Source organism: Xenopus laevis, chromosome 6S (genome assembly GCF_017654675.1).
Source record: "Xenopus laevis strain J_2021 chromosome 6S, Xenopus_laevis_v10.1, whole genome shotgun sequence".
NCBI classification, from domain to species: Eukaryota; Metazoa; Chordata; class Amphibia; order Anura; family Pipidae; genus Xenopus; species Xenopus laevis.
In genome coordinates this window covers 23,479,710-23,496,455 of record NC_054382.1, presented here as the reverse complement: position 1 = coordinate 23,496,455, position 16,746 = coordinate 23,479,710, and the positions used below count along the sequence as shown (strand labels likewise).

At 38.8% G+C, this 16,746-nt stretch overlaps 1 protein-coding gene and 1 long non-coding RNA gene across 2 annotated transcripts in view; one reads left to right on the top strand and one right to left on the bottom strand.

The window, feature by feature from the left end:
- Positions 1-16,746, top strand: part of LOC108719670 (zinc finger protein 804B) — a 256,418-nt gene that overhangs the window by 69,155 nt on the left and 170,517 nt on the right. The window lies entirely within an intron of this gene.
- Positions 4,154-15,106, bottom strand: LOC108719887. Its single transcript, XR_001936279.2, has 3 exons — positions 14,894-15,106; positions 11,319-11,429; positions 4,154-4,546 (listed from the first exon to the last, which is right to left on the bottom strand). It is a non-coding gene; the product is annotated as an uncharacterized LOC108719887 (long non-coding RNA).

Sequence of the window (16,746 nt, the reverse complement as noted above, 5' to 3'; positions counted from 1 at the left end):
CTACTCGGGTCGGGTACCGCTGACCCAACTATAAGCCGAGGTAGACTTTTTCAGTACATTTTGGATGCTGAAAAACTCGGCTTATACTCGGGTATATACGGTATTCAATAAAGTTAACTTCCTTATACAATGTAGCCAGATCAATGTGTTCATATTTGTGAAGTTCTTGAAGAAGTATACTTGATGAGACCTCTTACTCATGGCCTAGAGTGTTTTAGTGGTACTCCACTAGTTTGCCTTGTATGTCATACAACACAGAGCCACCATAAAGGAGAACTAAACCCCCTCAATAATGAAAACCCCTACCCATTACCCTACATAGTCCCCCATCCCTGCTTCCCACTCGCATAGGTGATTCCCCTGAAAGTACCCCTGATTCATTACTCACGTATAGGTGCTGAGTAAGAGCAGTAGAGCCCATGGGCGCCATCTTCCAGCTCTTCGGTATTCTTTGGGTCTTCTTTTTTTCCGGCACTTTTGGCACATGCGCCAATACGGCGTTCACTTCTAGGGATGTAGCGAACTGTTCGCCGGCGAACTTGTTCGAGCGAACTTCGACCGTTCGCGTCCGCCGAATGTTCGCGAACGTCGCGCGACGTTCGCATTTTGAGTTCGCGTTCGATTCGAATACAAATCGTTCGACCATTCGACCATTCGAATTCCTTCGACCGCTAAAAATCGAACGATTTCCATTCGTTCGAACGATTGTAAGCATTCGATCGAATGAAAAGCATTCGATCGAATGCTTAGATCGTTCGATTCGAATGAAAATCGTTCGATCGAACGATTAAAATCCTTCGATCATTCGAATCGAACGATTTTAGCGGGTGTTCGAAGTTCACAAACTGTTCGCGAACGTTCGCATTTTTTGCCGGTGTTCGCGAACGGCGTTCGCGAACACCAAATCGGCAGTTCGCTACATCCCTATTCACTTCCCATAAAATACAGAAAACATGGAAGATGATGCCATGAGCTCCGCTGCGCTTAGTGGTAGGGGTTTTTGTTATGGGGAGTTTAGTTCTCCTATAAAGAGCATTCTTACTTCTTACATCCATAATTGCCTCTAGTAGTCATGACTTTCATGTCATGTCCAGGACTCTAAATATAGTATGACTCAAAATCACCATATTATTAAAGGCAATGATGTATAATATATGTGCCGGAGTTCAATATGGACTAAAAATGATTGCTAACATTAAAGATGATCCCTTTATTGCAGCTCTTCATAGATCCTCCTTGGTTTCTCTCTGTATTTTAAAAGAGTGGAAGTCCTTGACAAAAAGCACAGTAGAAGGTTATTAGCCAATCACAGCCCAGCCCTTAACACAAGCAAAGATAGGCTGTTGTTGCTTGTCAGATTCACCCATCTGTTGATCGGCTGTCACGTGTTTTTAATTAATTAATTAATTAGTTAACTCAGGACGGACACCTGGTGGGACATTCACTAAGATTCGTACTAAGACTTCCCCGCACTTCGCTGCACTTCGCCAGGCACAGTTTCGCCAGCGCTCCGCAAATTCACTAAAATCCGAAGTCGCGCTCAGGGGTAGCGTAAGGTTGCGAAGTTGCGCTAGCGTTGATTCGTTAAGCGAAGTGAAGTTACTCTACACATGTGCCCACTGTATAGTTAAGTTGCCATGAGTTAGGAAATGTAGGGGGGGGGAAATTTCGATCTTTTTCAGCCTATCACCCATAATATAGAAAAAACGCCAGCGTTTTTTGGGACTTAGAAAAAATTTTAACTTTTTTTGAAGAAATCCCTAAAAAAATGGTCTGAGGTGGCAAAGGAAGTCTAGCGTAAAAGGTAGCGTTAAGAACAATGCGCGCGTTAGTGAATTTGCGTAGTTATGTCCGTTGCGCAAATTCGCCAGGCGTAAGGGTGCGAAGTTACACTAGCGAAGTTACGCCAGCGCCCATTAGTGAATTTGCGAAGTAACGAAAATGCCCAACGCTAGCGAATTAACGCTAGCGTTAGGCGCTTCGGCGCATAGTGAATTTGCCCATAGGTTTCTACTCTATTATTATAGTATCAAATGAGAGCCAAATTTATGAACTTTCGAATTTGAGTCTTTTTCTAAACTCGAATGTGAAAAAAAAAAACGCCACCAAAAGCAACTTTGTTTCTGCAACAGTGACTTTTTGTCTCAATCACAAACATAATTACAGTACTAAACAGAAAAAAACTTGATTACATTAATTTACAGAAAAAAAAACTTACTACCTATTAAAATTGCATTATTTCTTTAGTTTTGTTTAATAAATGTGACAAACAAATAAAATAGGCCAAATGTTGAACAGATTCCTTTGATTGATTTTTACATATTTTACATATTACATATCAACATTTTTAGATGTTTTTGAGTTTGGAAAACTTGAGTTAACTGCATCTGTATGTACCCCTTGCTGTTCCTTTAATAGTGGTTTGTTCATTTCTCTCTAGGCATTCAGTTTACCATCCTCAGAGGATGAATCTGAAACGGATTCTGATCAAACTTCTTTACTGAAGGCTTTACTAGACTGAATAACAGGCTCATAAATAGATACATAGACTGCAACAGTGTGGGTCCTGACGGGTTTTAAAATGAAATGTGGATGGTATTGATCTCTTAGACTCCCTTATGCTCATCATTCCAAATGAAACCTTGACCGGAGAATGGCTGTATCATATGTTTATGCAAGTTGAAGACATGCCCGACATTTATGTCTTCAGTTAACTTTTCTGCTGCTCTGTTAATCTTATTTATGCCTTGAGAAAATCTTCTGTCTAAATGGTTTTGCTGCACAAGCTGTAATGATGAATGCTTGCTGTACATGTCCTTCCTGCTGACTGCCGCATCTGATTCTAACATGAAACCTTCAGTTTGCAGAATGTCAACTTAACATTCGACCTGTTCTACACAATGCAGTTCACAACATTTCAGGCTATCCATGTGTCAGCTAAGAGAACCAATCGCTACCACAGGAATTAAATCACGGGCATTGTGAATTAAATGAATATGCGTCATAAATATTTAAGTACACTATCATGGTATCTTCCAAGTGATGCAAAGAGGAAAAGCTGCAGTCACACTCCCTTCCCAGAGACTATTATCCCACTGTTACTATAGACACCATCTCTCACTACTATACCTGCTATCCCACAGTCACACTCCCTTCCCAGAGACTATTATCCCACTGCTACTTTAGGCACCATCTCTCCCTACTATACCTACTATCCCACAGTCACACTCCCTTCCCAGAGACTATTATCCCACTGTTACTATAGGCACCATCTCTCCCTACTATACCTGCTATCCCACAGCCACAGTCCCTTCCCAGAGACTATTATCCCACTGTTACTATAGGCACCATCTCTCCCTACTATACCTGCTATCCCACAGTCACACTCCCTTCCCAGAGACTATTATCCACTGTTACTATAGGCACCATCTCTCCCTACTATACCTGCTATCCCACAGTCACACTCCCTTCCTAGAGTCTATTATCCCACTGTTACTATAGGCACCATCTCTCCCTACTATACCTACTATCCCACAGTCACACTCCCTTCCCAGAGACTATTATCCACTGTTACTATAGGCACCATCTCTCCCTACTATACCTGCTATCCCACAGTCACACTCCCTTCCCAGAGACTATTATCCCACTGTTACTATAGGCACCATCTCTCCCTACTATACCTGCTATCCCACAGCCACAGTCCCTTCCCAGAGACTATTATCCCACTGTTACTATAGGCACCATCTCTCCCTACTATACCTGCTATCCCACAGTCACACTCCCTTCCCAGAGACTATTATCCCACTGTTAGTATATGCACCATCTCTCCCTACTATACCTGCTATCCCACAGTCACACTCCCTTCCTAGAGTCTATTATCCCACTGTTACTATAGGCACCATCTCTCCCTACTATACCTACTATCCCACAGTCACACTCCCTTCCCAGAGACTATTATCCCACTGTTACTATAGGCACCATCTCTCCCTACTATACCTGCTATCCCACAGCCACAGTCCCTTCCCAGAGACTATTATCCCACTGTTACTATAGGCACCATCTCTCCCTACTATACCTGCTATAGACACAGTCCCTTCCCAGAGACTATTATCCCACTGTTAGTATAGGCACCATCTCTCCCTACTATACCTGCTATCCCACAGTCACACTCCCTTCCCAGAGACTATTATCCCACTATTATGGTGGCTCAGCTGATTTTATTTTATTGCATACCCTCAATGTGTTTATTATTTATTAGTCAGGTAGTGTGTGACCTCTTTAACACCCTCCAATATGAAAGGTGCATTGGAACTAATTTCTTTACATTTCTGGAACATAAATCATTTTTTAAACATTATTTTATTTTTCATTTCTATGGCATTCAAATCCTTGACATTATTCCCCCGAATCAAGTTATGCCCAGTGCAAACATTCAAGATAATTAATTGATTGCCTTCAGGTGCCTTTGAATTATTCAGGAGAGTAATTTGAGGTTTGAGACATGATGTGCAGCATCTCACAATATGTACTTCTGCATTCCTCATATCTATGGGGATTAAAGAATTAGATTAGTATTTCACTGAAATGCTTTACTCATTTTACACAGTGAGATAAATAGGCCCCAAGGCCTACACTTATGCACTTTCTATCCAATTTCTATTTGTATTGATTACTGAGATATTAGCAGTACAGGACCTGTTATCCAGAATGCCTGGGACCTGGGGTATTCCGGATAATGGATCTTTTCATAATTTAGATTTTCATACTTTAAATCTACTTGAAAATCATTTAAACATTAAATAAACCCAATAGGATGGTTTTGCCTCCAATAAGTATTCATTATATCTTAGTTTGGATCAACTACAAGCTACTATTTTATTACTACTGAAAAAAATGAAATAATTTTTAAAAACTTGGATTATTTGGATAAATTGAGTCTATGGGAGACAACCAATCCTTTCTGGATAACGGGTTTCTGGATAATGGATCCCATACTTGTATTAGACTAAAATTAGAACATGAATAGAAATTGCAAAAGTGCTCAGAGATATTAGCTGTTTAAGACTGCTATTACTAGGTTTTTGGCTCAGCAGATCTCTCTGATCTATAGAGTTTAACAAATTTATACAAGTAGTGTACAGAAAAATGCCTAGACAGGGTCTCTGGCACTGTGACCACCATAGCAAGCTATTAAGCTACAAGTCTGGTATTGACAATGTAAAACTGCTAATTAGGGATGAGCCCATAGATTATAATGGATAGTAAAAACAATGTTTCAAGGTTTAAAAATTGTTGCACTAAAAAATAGAAAATGAAAATTATACAAGTGTTCAGAGGACCACACAGTGGACATCAATTTTTTTTATGAGATTTACATCCCCTTTAACATAAGGCAGTATGGGCTGATTTACAAAAAATCTATAAATTGTACCTGGAGGTAACAATAGCATTTCACTATTGTTGCTAGAATGAAATTAATTGGTAAAATCCGTTTGAAACCCTCCCCCCCAAAGTGTTCATAATCCTCCAGGATTCCCCAGCAGGACATTTTTATAAATCAGACCATTAATCTTTTGGAATACTTAAATGCTATATATAATTTATCACACTTTACTCTCCTCCATCTGTAAAATCAATGTATTATAATAATGTTAGAGCATTCATGAATACAAGTGGCACTGTATAAAGAACTTTTCAACTTCTGAACTTTTGTTTTACACTTCTGTACTTTACACACCTGGGGGAGGTTATTTACTAAACTCAGAATGCAAAAATCATGAAAAATTCATCATTTATTTTTATAAAAACTGACTTTTAAAAAAAAATCATGAGTTTTTCGGAATTTATTTAACCCTGAGGATGGAAAAGTCAGAATCTGAAAATCCGGCATCTCAGACCTGTAGAGGTTGCATACAAGTCAATGGGAGAAGTCCCAATGATTTTTTCATGTGCGCTGGGATTTTGGCAATACCCTGAAGTTTTTGGTCAAAATTCAGGTGAAAAATCGTGAAAATCGGATGAAAAATCAGAAAAAAATCTTACTTTTTCAAGATTTTTTTGTTTTTTTTCTCGCAAATAAAATTTTCGGAAAGTGTAATAATAAATAATCCCAAAAAACCTGTGCGTATTTGGTCAAAGTTGTTTTCAGAAAATATTGAGATAAATTCGGACTATGATGAATAACCCCCCTGGACTACCTCAGAGACACTCTGATATCTGTATTAGCTGGAGCCGCGTCGTATCGTCTCACTGTGTAATTATAAACTGCTGAGATGACAATAAAGTTTACTTTGACATTCATATACTGTATATAAACGACACAGTGCATATCTTTGAAATGTTAGTGTATATATTTGGAAGGCATGACTGTTAAGCATAGTACAATTCTACCGTAAGATTTCCACACTAAATTATCCAGGGCTTCATAATTGCATGGATTCATTTTTGATAGTGTTTGATTTAGGTTTCACAATTGTGTTGATAATGGCTGTTCCAGCTCAGGTTGTAAAAATCAGTTTTACCGCTCAATTATGCAGGACTTTCTGATTGCTTGGATTCATTGCTGCTAATGTCTGAATCACATTTTCCCAGTTCCGCGTATTATTGTCAGTTAATACTGTGAATGCACCTAACCCACAACCCCCTTCAACCCGAATATGGGAACGTAAATTACTATATACTATGCAGCTTCAATGGGTCCTAGCGCTACAGGACAAAGAATCCAAAGGTTCTCATTTCTTTGATATTTGGAGCAATTATCTAAGTACACTAGAGGGACAAAAACACCTCAAACTGTTAGCACCTTTCCGCTATACTAAATGGTGGGCTGAGGCCTCCCTCAGGGGAAAACTCACATGAAAACTCATGAATAAAGGAAAGAAGAAACTCGCCTCCTCCTCCTCCTCAAACCCTGCACAAAGAGATTTGCCCTGGGAGGCATATGACAGACACTGTAAAGACTTCCGCCTCCCCCCCCTTTCCCCTTTTCCCTTTTCCCTTTCATTGCTCTATCCCCTCCTTTACTCTTTTCTAACTCTACTTTGGTTTGAGTTATCTTAAGAGGAATACAGGATGCCATGCAATTTGGACACACAAACAATACGTGGATTTGCGGCCAATGCAACATACTCAATGAGAGCTTTTATATTATGTACATATTTGCAGCACCATAATGCATACATTCTGCATGACTACTCGAAATATTACTTCTGTAATATTTGTCTGTTTTGTCTTTGTTATTCTGTGAATGCACAACAGACTTATGTTACACAGTTCAGTAAACACACTCAAAGGTGCCGCACTTGAAGAGGTTTCTGTACTTCAGATGGATGACAAGCAATTTGGGGACATTTTCACCATTGTTTTCCTTCCTATCAGTACTACAATTTGTGCCATAGCTGTAAAAGTGTTTTGTTTGGTATTAGGGATGCAACGAATCCACTATTTTGGAATCGGCCGAACCCCCGAATCATTTGTGAAAGTTTCGGCCACATACCGAACCTAATCCGAACCCTAATTTGCATATGCAAATTAGGGGTGGGAAGGGGAGAACATTTTTTACTTCCTTGTTTTCTGACAAAGTTATGCGATTTCCCTCCCTGCCCTAATTTGCATATGCAAATTAGGATTTGGTTCGGCCGGGCAGAAGTATTCAGCCGAATCCGAATCCTGCTGAAAAAGACCGAATCCTGAACCAAATCCTGGATTCGGTGCATCCCTATTTGGTATTGAAGGCATCTCCGGCATAAATATACAGATATCCTTCCATACAAAAAAAAAAAAATACAGTATATTTTCATTCAATTTTATTCTAAAATAAACGTGTTTGCTTGATGAGAATGTAATAGTTCTAATGTTTTTTTGTTTAAAATATTATGATTCATAAATAAAATCCTAATGCAAAATAAAAATCATATCATATATTCATCTCAGATATAAATATGAATGAGTTCTTAATTTACTCACAATTTTAATTTACTTTTAATTTTATTAAAAATGTTACAGACAATCGTTATATTCCAGATTAGAGAATGTGGCAAAAAAGTGTTCAATAAATTACGACTAAGGAAGTTTAAATATGATGACATTAAGTTGATAATAATTGCCTGGGCACTTCAGCACCTATAAACTGGCAATCTATCATATTATATCACTTTTTTGTGGTACTTTTTGTTTAATTCAGAAAAATCAACACAAATTTTACTAACGCATACTTTTTTAAAATGAATATTGTGTAAATAAAAAACAGAAATAAATTGCCAGCTCTCAGTCTGACCTGAAGCTAGAAACACCATTGTGCCATACTCTGGAGTTGACGGCTTCTACGATAAAAAGCCATTATTTGTACATAAAAAGAAGGAGAAAGTTTGCCAGTGCACAGTTTGCCTTTAAAAAAATGAGTTGTTAGTACCACACTTTGGCCAAAATATGTAAGCTCACGTGTCACATCATCTCATTTAATGTGATCCTACACTGCCTACTAACATACTAAGGGGGTTATTTATCAAAGTCCAAATTGATCTCAATATTTTCTGAAAAAAGCTCTGGCCAAATCCGCATGTTTTTTTTTGACATTTTCCCGAAAATTTTCTGGAAAACATCTAAAAAATCGTGCAAAATACGATTTTCAGGATTTTTTCGTATTTTTCATCCAATTTTCAATTTTTTTCGTATTTTTCACTCGAAAACTCCGAAAACTTCGGGGTATTGCCAAAAACCCAGCGCACATCAAAAAATCATTGGGACTTCTCCCATTGACTTACATGCAACTTTGATAGGTCTGAGATGCTGGATTTTCAGATTCGGACTTTTCCATCCTCGGGTTTTAATACATTTTTGAAAAAGTCAGATTTTATTAAAATTAAAATTCAGAGTTTAGTAAATAACCCCCTAAGGGGCCAATTCACCAAGCTCAAGTGAAGGATTCAAAGTAAAAAAACATCGAATGTAAAAAGTGTTTTTTGGGCTACTTCGACCATCGAATGGGCTACTTCGACCTTCGACTACGACTTCGAATCGAAGGATTCGAACTAAAAATCGTTTGACTATTCGAACATTCGATAGTCGAAGTACTGTCTCTTTAAGAAAAAACTTCGACCCCCTAGTTCGCCACCTAAAAGCTACCGAACCCAATGTTAGCCTATGGGGAAGGTCCCCATAGGCTTGGCTACGTTTTTTTGGTCGAAGGATAATCCTTCGATCGTTGGATTGAAATCCTTCGAATCGTTCGATTCGAAGGATTTAATCGTTCGATCGATGGATTATTCCTTTGATCGTTCGATCGAACTTTTTGCGCAAAATCCTTCGACTTCGATATTCGAAGTCGATGGATTTTCATTCCCCAGTCGAATATCGAGGGTTAATTAACCCTCGATATTCGACCCTTGATGCATCGGCCCCTAAGTCTATAGTGACTTGACATGGCATGTGAGCTTACATATTTTGAGTGCTGGCACAATGGGATTTCTAGCTGCTGGTCAATGACTTTGTATGGGTTAAACTGAACCCTTTCAATTTCTTTCTGTGTTTTGTGTACAAATTGTAGCCAAATATTGCTTCTAGCTGCTATTTAGCCTTTAGAATAAGGAATTACTCACAGGTGTACGGTAATCTGTTGGGGTTTAAAAACTTCTTACTTGCTCACTAGAGCTCTTGATTTAACAGTAAGTACAACAGGGTCTTATGACTTAGTCACATGCTTTGCGGGGGAACTTCATTTTGAATGCACTATAGACTTAGAATGTGTTAAGGGTAAGTGCAACAGGGTCTTACTACTCACATATTTTGCTGTAGGACTTAAATTTAATTGCACTACAGTGTAGTTAAATGAGAGGCCTTGCTTACATATTTTGGCCAAAGTGAGGTACTAACACGTTTGGTGCAAATAAAAGTTTATATGTGGAATTCAGTATCACTGGTGATAACTGGTGATAACTCTAATCCTTGTTGTTTTTTGTCTCTTTTTGCAATGTTTAAACAATTAAAATTCAAGAAAACTCTAATTCTAAATGCTAATAAGTTCAGATTGATTCATTTTATCTCTGCTAATAATGCAAATGTCAAGAGTTGGCACTTTTAGTAATGCATCTAAAGTAAAAACAAATATTTCAGGAACTATATAATATTATATTATCTCCCCATATCTGAGGATTATGCCACCATTTCCTTTCATAAGTCTAAATTTCCCCTGTACCAATTTTATTAGGACACTTGCTCAGTACAGAAATCTTGGAAAATCTGTATTGTTAGGGGCACATTTACTTAGCTCGAGTGAAGGAATAGAATAAAAAATACTTCGAATTTTGAACGTTTGAATTGGCTACTTCGACCTTCGACTGCGACTTCGACTTCAAATCCAACGTTTCGAACTAAAAATCGTTCAACTATTCGACCATTCAATAGTCACAGTACTGTCTCTTTAAAAAAAACTTCGACCACCTAAAACCTACCGAGCATCAATGTTAGCCTATGGGGAAGGTCCCCATAGGCTTTCTAGGCAATTTCTAATCGAAGGAAAATCGTTCAATCGATGGATTAAAATCCTTCGAATCGTTCGATTATTCCTTTGATCTAAGGATCGAACGAATAACGCTAAATCCTTCAAATTCGATATTAGAAGTCGAAGGATTTAACTTCGACGGCCGAATATCGAGGGTTAATTAACCCTCGATATTCGACCCTAAGTAAATGTGCCCCTTGATGTACATGCCCAAGCCTGACAGGGTTGCCTGTGAGACTAGAAAAAGATGGCTCTGAACAAAAAGTAGGCCTTACTGGTGCACCAGCCTGGGGTCAAATTTTGGTCAAAGGGAAGTGCTTTATGTATAGCCTCTGTCCTGTGCCTGGCCTACAACACCTCACACTCCCCAGTACAGTCCCACTCCACCCTACCTAATAAAAGATAGAATAGTGCAGAGGGGTTGATGTCCATCTACTTTGCTTCCCATCATTGGCTCTCTTGCGCTGACTGCCAACCAGAAGTTGCAGTTCAATCCTGGACCATTTTGGCAGTCAGTGTAAAGGATGTAAAGCAGCCAGACATGGAAAATACCAACCTTGCTGCATCTCTCTGGTCCTTATTTCCAGGTGCAGGGATGTTGGCTTAATTAGGGAGGGTTGGTGGAGCAGTTTGGGGGGAGGGAGCAACATCTCTGCTGGGGCTCTATGATACTATATCTATAAACCATTTTCCTGCCATGATAAGCATGCAGAATCCGTACAAAATAGTTAATATCCTTTGAGAACTTTCCATACTGCAATCTTTTGATATTTTATTGGAAATAATTTATAACGGCAGCAATTTATAGATGAATGCATACCAAATTATGTATACCAAAAAAACCTGCTTCTGAAGAATAGAATATAATTTTCAGGGATCCCAGGAAAGAATAAGTCACATCAAGGCAGGGAATTGCTTTATTGAAGATAATCTGAAATAGGAGATTGAAAGTCGAGATGAAGTATTGCATGAATATCTGAAGAACCTGATATTGTAACATCACAGTAGACAAAATAGAATTTCAGTGGTGCTTATGAAATATTCTGTGAGAGTTACAAGAGAAACTTCCATAATTAGAAAAGAAGTGTAGGAAAATTAAGTAGATAACATGTGTTAAATAAGTTTCCAAAAGAATAGAGTAAAATAACCATAAAAAAACTGCCACTACGCATGCTGATTACCCAGTTACTCTGCTAACATCCCCAATTCAGGAATGCCAGATAATACTTCAGAGCCTTTGACAACTGAAAGAAAAGATATAATATAGAGGAGCTCAACATATCTGCAGGCTGCATAGGGTAAGGCTAGTAATCAAGCTGCTAAAACTTTAGATGAGTACGTCTCAACATCTAGGGATGGAAGAATATCCAAAGGGCCCATTCAGCAAATGAGATTTTGCAAGAGTTGCCAAGTCTGAATTGTGAGATGGAGAAAGATTGAGGTCAGTTGCAGTTTATTACAAGTGACATCTGTGGCTAAGTGAAGGGGCATAAGATGGAACTGAACTTTATTACATTCTGTGTTTGCAATATTGTGGCCACCAGGCTATTTTGGCAATCAATATGGTGAGAAATAGAGAGCACAGATTTAATAATGTGGAAGCTTTGAGTTGATTGAATGAAAGCTAGTGTATCTTTATCTGCCTGTTGCAGCCGTGTTTTTCATATAGAACAGGGCCCTTTGTGTCAAAGTAAAACCTATTCTCAGATTTTACAATTTTAGGCTGATTCTGCTGCTGGTGGTTAATACTTTTTGGAGCAGCATTGTTTTTAAATGGATTTTAGATTTAAAGACTCCACTTAAGACATTTACCCTGTGGGACATTAACCGGCCAGTTATTCTTTCAAGATCTGCTCACATATCTTCAATGATTATTATTGGTAACAATTCTAAAGTGCAGGAATTAGGAATGGAAACAAAAGCTTATTTTGCTTATTTTGTCAGTGGGCATATTTTTGTAAAACAATGGTGATTTAAGAAATAATTCAGTGCAGCGAAGAACACATTAAAAACCTTCCAGTGAGCGGGTTTTCCAAAATATTTTCTACCTAGGTTCTGCATTTTAAATGTTGTATTGGGACATTACTGCACAAAATAAGGAATGTGGTACAAGTAAACATCGGGGAGGCCCATTTATCAAAGGTCGAATTTTGAATTCATGTGAATTTTTTTTTTATTTGAATATACTCACAATTCAACTTTTTGTACGAATTTTCTCAGAAAAAAACTATTAACATCTCCAAATGGCTCAACAGACCTCCACCCCTGACTTGTACATGAACTCTGCAGGTTTTAGGTGGTGAATATTCGAATTAGGACTGTTTCCATGGTCAACGTGTGATAAATCTCACATTCTAATTTACATTTGAAGAGGGGGATTACAATATGAATGTGTGAATTTTTAACTCGAAAATTCAAACTTACTATTAGACCATTGATAAATCTGCCCCTAAATATAAACAAGTTCAAAATCTGAGACTTGTTTCAGTCTTATATTGTTTGCTAATTGGGTCATCGGCTAAATAAATAAATTTCACTTATTCCGTTCAGATACAACAGCAGTGCCTGGGCCATTGACAATTTTTCTTTTTTGGAGTGCACTGTTCATTCAATGTTACTATATATATATATATATATATATATATATATATATATATATTATATATATATATATAAAGAGTGAGAGAGAGAGAGAGAGAGAGAGAGAGAGTGTCAACGAGGCAACAAGACATTTTTAATCAGTGGGCTTTGGGAGAGTTCTAGCTGAAAAGGTTAGTTATGAATTTATAAAGAATAATGTAACTGCACTAACAAGTAAATCACAATCACATTACCAATGATCATTTGTCTTTCCTCTTTCCTAAACAATTTTTTGGATAAATGGCAGTGGATAGAACACTGAAGACTCAGTTCAAAATTAATTTGTGAAACTTCGGCAAAAATTTGCAGACGGAAAACGTTGGGTGCGTGTCAGAATAGACACGCGCATAAACATTGTTGCGCATCAAAATTATACAGCCGCCTATTGACTTTAATGCATTTGGACAAAATAGGCGTGTATAAAAATTGTCATGGGCGCAACTCTTGTTTCAGCCCATGTTGAAAATCATGAAATCAGTCTCCAAGCAACAATGCGCCCTCCCATCAAAAAACTTTTTGGAGGGGCCCGGTACACACTCACTCCTCCTGCTTGCTTAAGCCAGTTAAGGTAAAAAAAGTGGCTAGGAAGGGAGAGTTTCAAACAAATGCAGAGGCAGCAGACCCTGTGATCAGGGCCTCCCTGTCCCCTAGGCCTTCCATGCGACCACTGAACAAAATTACATTACAGGCTGTACATCACTATTTGCGTATTCCGAAGGCTTGTCTGTATTTGTAAAAAACATAACACCGTGTTTGATGTTTTCTTTACCCATCCATCCACATTGGTACAGGACGGATTTTTCTGTAATTTGGATCTTCATACCTTAAATCTACTAGGAAATCATGTAAACATTTAATAAACCCACTGGGCTTCCAATAAGGATTAATTATATTTTAAGGTGGCCATACACTGAGAGATCCGCTCGTTTGGCGACATCTCTCTCCGATATGCCCACCTTGAGGTGGGCAATATCGGGCTGATCCAATCGTGGGCCCTATGGCCCAACAATCGGATCCTAACGAACGAGAATGGGCGGTCAGATCGCGGGACAGCATCAACGAACTTTCGGCCAGATCTCGATCAGGGAAGCCCGTCGGGGGGACTCGGTCTGTCGGCAGCTTTTTTGACCCGTGTATGGTCACCTTTAGTTTGGTTCAAGAACAAGGTACTGTACTATTGTTACAGAGAGAAAGGAAATAATTTTTAATAATTTGGATTATTTGGACAAAATGAAGTCTTTGGAAGGAGGACTTTCCGTTATTCGGAGCTTTCTGGATAACGGGTTTTCAGATAATGGATAATAATATAATAGTGGCAGGCATTTTTACCCTTAAAGTTATTGTCACTGTTTCTGAGAGCCATTGCTTTTTGTGGAAGCTGTTACTATACTTTCTGCCAGATATCTGTTTCTCATATGACCACATATTCTCTTTTTTTTTCCCACTTCTCTTGGATGTCACTCAAACACCTTGAAAGAACCCATTATGTGTAAGTAGTCTAATCTTGCTTTTTTTGCAAATGGTTTTGCTCAGCAATTACTTGAGAGATACTTATTGTAAGTAGTCTGTAGTGCTGCCACTTAAGATGAACTTGTATCAAATACACACCAGCCCGCATTGGGCAGATTAAAGTCTCTATAGATAATCTCACTGTTATTGCCAAGATAGTCATTTTATTTAATAGCACTTTGTCCAATTATATTTTGTATCCTTGAGGCCTGAAAATCACCTCCAGGAAAAAAAACACCTACTCACCAGTTTCTTGTTCTGGAGCCGGTGCTTTTCTTGGAACTTTATGCTTATTCTAGACTCTTTTAGCCTTAATTCTGCTGTTATTGAAGTAGATGTTCAGCCCGTCCTGACGGTCATTATTTTCTTCCTACACTACATAAAAGCCACATTTTAACAGCTATATTTTTTAACGGAATAATAAAATCAATACAAATCACGCTCAGCCGTAAAAGTTTAACTAAGTTATATTTTGCAGTTGTTGAAGGAGCATGGTTTGGCTCTGGTGGGTTTAAGTAAGCAAAAACAAGCTAAATAACAAATACAACTACTTATTATTTGAAGAAATATAAAGCATTAGGTGAGCAAAACTGAGAGAATTTACTATATACTGTAGGAATATCAATGGAATACTGTGAAGTTGGATAAGTAAGCATGATTATGTGCTGACTCTAGGGCAACTAAAACCTCTGCTGTTACAGTATTCCCAGCTGATGTACACTTCCAGTTGTACACAAGCATTTTGTAATGCCAGTACTACTGTGAACTGTGTTCTAAAGCCCTTCCAGCTCTGTGAAACTCTGCCCCCATATATGCCCCCAAGCACATAATTAATGGGCACTGGGCTGACTGGATACAGCAATAGGCAGTAATTTCACCATGCCAAGAGGAATGGGTAGAGTTATATACAGTAGTTTCAGTTACCCTTAATAGTGATATATTTTTTAACGAAATAATAAAATCAATACAAATCATGCTCAGCCGTAAAAATTTAACAAAGTTATATTTTCCAGTTGTTAGGATGGGCAATTTATTCGCCAGACGCTAATTTGTTGTGAATTTCTGTGTTCCGACGCTGGCGAATAAATTCAAGAATTTGCTGCAAAAATTGCCGGCGACGATTAACGGACGCCCATTGACTTTAATGGGCGCCAGCGTCAACTTTGGCACCAGCGCCCATTTTGACGCGGTCGAATTGTTGCCGCCATCAAAATCGTTGTTTCGCAAACGTGACAAGTTTACCCATCACTGACCCTTAATAGTATTATATGATTATTTTCTCCCTTTCCTCTTTGCTAATCTATGTAATTATGAATCTGACATAGCAAACTCAAAGTTGTATTTGTGATAAACTGCTTGGCTAGCAGTGGGTTAAATGATTCTGCGGTGTTGGTTCAGGTAAGCGGCCAGACAAACACATTGGGGCTCCTTTATAAACACTGGGCAAATTTGCACTTGGGCAGTAACCCATAGCAAGCAGTGATTAGCTTTTTTTAGTCAGCTGTATGTTGAACACTGAAAGCAATTTAAATGAGCCCCAGTAACTTCTGGTCTATTTAATAAAACATGGCAGGTAGGTAGGGTTGGCACATTTTTTCTTTGGGGAAAATGGGCAGGGGCGGACCAATGACATCAGGGGCTGGGCTGGATGACATCAGGGGCGGACCGACGACATCAGGGGCTGGGTGGATGACGTCAGGGACTGGATGACATCAGGAGCGGACCGATGACATCAGGGGCTGGGCTGGATGACATCGGGGCTGGGCTGGATGACATGGGGGGCGGGGTGGATGACATGGGGGTCTGCAAATGGCTGATTGCCATGTCAGTCACTTCAATGTCCTGCCGGATTTCCTAATTTGGAAATCCGGACAGGCACTTTTCACCCGGGCAGCCCTTCCAAAAAATTCCGGACAGGTGGCATCCCTACAGGTAGGTGTGCCTGGCTTCTTGCTTGCTCTCAGCTTACACAGGAAGTGGGAAACAGGAACAGGAATATGAATCATAAGAAAATGGCAGAACAGCAGGAATTCCCTTACGTAAAGCGTCCAAACAAGCAGATTACTACAACACTAACATTGACCCAAGATCCAAGGCTG